The following is a 3,129-nucleotide window of genomic DNA, read 5'->3' as shown; positions in this document are numbered from 1 at the left end:
GCTGGGTCACCCTTCCCCAAGCCACATTTGTGTTCTTTCACCAAATAATGACCCCAGTGGCAGGGTGAACTCATTGCCCAGGTCTTTGGAGCAAGAGTGGGAGACTAGGTCCAGCGATATGTTTGGTCCAGACCTGAGAAGTCCCATAAGCAAGTCTTGCCTTCCCGATGTGGCGTAGCAAATGTCTGCCTACAGTTCAGTCATGCGTCCTTGGAATATATTCTCCTATTTAACTTAAACTAAGGTACTGATGATTCCAGTCCCAATTTTGGGTCTTGGGAGAAGGAAGGATAGGAAGAACTTTCTCTCTGTGTCTGGAGGGCCAGTTCACAGCAATGGTTGTCTGCTAGCACCTCCGGCTGTCTGAGTGCCCTTCTGTCCTGCTGCCCTCTCCTGTCAGTATCCTGATGCTACCTGCTCCCGCTGAGCCATCCCTATCTCCCAAAGAGCTACACATTCTGAAGTTACTAACCGTTCCTTTACCACCGAGGAAAACTTCATTTTGGCTAGCCTGGGTGAATTTATATTAAGATAGGAATTACCTAGTATTAGAAGAGATCTTTATTAGGCAATTAAATTTTTAAAATATTGTTAATAATTAAACGATTTTTATTAGACTTTGTTTTTAAAAGAGTAGTTTTAGAGTCACAGAAAAATTGAGGGAAAAGTACTAATTTCCCTGATAGCCGCTGTCGCTACACATGCATGGTCTTCCCCACTATTAACATTCCCTGACAGAATGGTGCATTTGCTACAATTGATGAACCCACGCTGACACATCATTATCTACCAAAGCCCATAGTTTACATTAGGGCTCACTCTTGGTGTCATGCATTCTTTTTTAAATTATTATTTATTTTTAAATTTTATTTTATTTTAAAATATTTTTATTGTGTATAGACATATTATCTATCTAATCAATCTATCTATCATCTATCTATCTATCTATCTATCTATCTATCTATCTATATTCCTTTCATCAGTCAATGGATATTTGGGCTCTTTCCATAATTTGACTAGCGTTGATAGTGCTGCTATAAACATTGGGGTGCATGTTCTCCTTCAAATCCATTTTTGTATCCTTTGAATAAATACTTAGTAGTGCAATTGCTGGGTCATAATGTAGTTCTATTTTTTATTTTTTGAGGAACCTCCATACTGTTCTCTAGAGTGGCTGGAGTGGCAACCAGTTTGCCTTCCCACCAACAGTGTAAAAGTGTTCTCCTTTCTGTACATTCTTTCCAATATCTGTTGCTTCCTGAGTTGTTAATTTTAGCCTTCTGACAGGTGTGAGGTAGTATCTCATTGTGGATTTTATTTGTATTTCCCTGATGATGAGTGATGTTGAGCATCATTTCATTTGTTAACAATCTGGATGTCTACTTGGGAAAAGTGTATATTCATGTATTCTGTCATTTCTTCACTGAATTATTTGTTTTTTTGGGGGGGCGCTGAATTTGTTAAGATGTTGGATACTAACATTTTATCCAATATATCATTTGCAAATGTCTTCACCCATTCTGTCGGTTGCCAGTACCATACAGTCTTGATAATTACAACTTTGTAATACAGCTTGAAGTCTGGAATTGTGATGCCTCCAGCATTGATTCTTTTTTTCAACATTACTTTGGCCATTCAGGGTCTTTTGTTGTTTCCTTACAAATTTTAGAATTATTTGTTCTAATTCTGTGAAGAATACTGGTGCTATTTTGATAGGGATTGCATTGAATATGTAGATTGTTTTGTGTAGTATCAACATTTTAACAGTATTTGTTTTTCCAATCCATGGAGATGGAATTTTTCCCCCCCATTTCTTTATGTCTTCTTCAATTTCTTTCATAGGTGTTCTATAGTTTTCAGTGTATAAATCTTTTACCTCTGTGGTTAGGTTTATTCCCAAGTATTTTATGAGCTTTGGTGCAATAAAAATTGAGATAAATTCCTTGACTTCTCTTTCTGCTGCTTCATTATTGGTGTCTAGAAATGCAACCAATTTCTGTATGTTGATTTTATATCCTCCGACTTTTCTGAGTTCATGTATCAGTTCTAGCAGTTTTTTGGTGGAGTATTTTGGATTTTCCATGTACAATATTATCATGTCATTTGTGAGGATTGAAAATTTGACTTCTTCCTTGGTGATTTGTATACCTTCTATATCTTTTTGTTGTCTGATTGCTGAGGCTAGGACTTCCAGTACTATGAACAATAGGGGTGAGAGTGGACATTCCTGTCATATTCTTGACCTTAGTGGGAAAGCTCTCAGGTTTTCTCCATTGAGGATGAAATCAGCTATGGGTCTTTCATATATGGCCTTTATGACGTTGAAGTATGTTCTTCTATCTCTATTTTCTTGAGGGTTTTATCAAGAAAGATATTGTATTTTGTCAAATGCCTTTTCTGCATCTATTGAGAGGATTATGTGGTTCTTATCCCTTCTTTTATTAATGTGATGTATCATGTTGAGTGATCTGTGGATATTGAACCACCCCTGGCAGCCCAAGAATAAATCCCACTTGATTGTGGTGAATAATACTTTTAATGTATTATTGGATTTGATTTGCTATCTTGTTGAGAATTTTCGCATTCATGGTCATCAGGGAAATTGGTTTGTAATTCTCCTTTTTAGTGGAGTCTTTGGTTTTGGAATCAAGGTAATGTTGGCCTCACAGAATGAGTTTGGAAGTTTTCCCTTCCATTTCTACTTTTTTAAACAACTTCAAAAAATAGGTATTAACTTTTCATTAAATGTTTGGTAGAATTCCCCTGGGAAACCATGCAGCCCTGGACTCTTGTTTGTTGTGAGATATTTTATTTCATCAAAATTTTCAGAGGTTTTTCAAATTCTTTACTGGTTATGGGTCTGTTAAAATTTTCTATTTCTTCCTGTTTCAGTTTTGGTAGTTTGTTTCTAGGAATTTATCCATTTATTCCAGATTGTCCAATTTTTTGGCATATAATTGCTCATAACATTTTCTTATATTTGTATTTCTGGAGTGTTGGTTGTGATCTCTCCTCTTCCATTATTGATTTTATTTACTTGGGTCCTTTCCTTTTTTATTTTTTTAAGTCTGGCTAGGGGTTTATCCATTTTGTTAATTCTCTCAAAGAACCAGCTCTTAGTTTTGTTGA

The sequence above is a fragment of the Crocuta crocuta genome, unplaced genomic scaffold (genome assembly GCF_008692635.1).
Source record: "Crocuta crocuta isolate KB4526 unplaced genomic scaffold, BGI_CrCroc_1.0 scaffold471, whole genome shotgun sequence".
Lineage (NCBI taxonomy): Eukaryota > Metazoa > Chordata > Mammalia > Carnivora > Hyaenidae > Crocuta > Crocuta crocuta.
The sequence above is the reverse complement of the archived record's forward strand: the minus strand, read 5'-3'. Positions refer to the sequence as shown.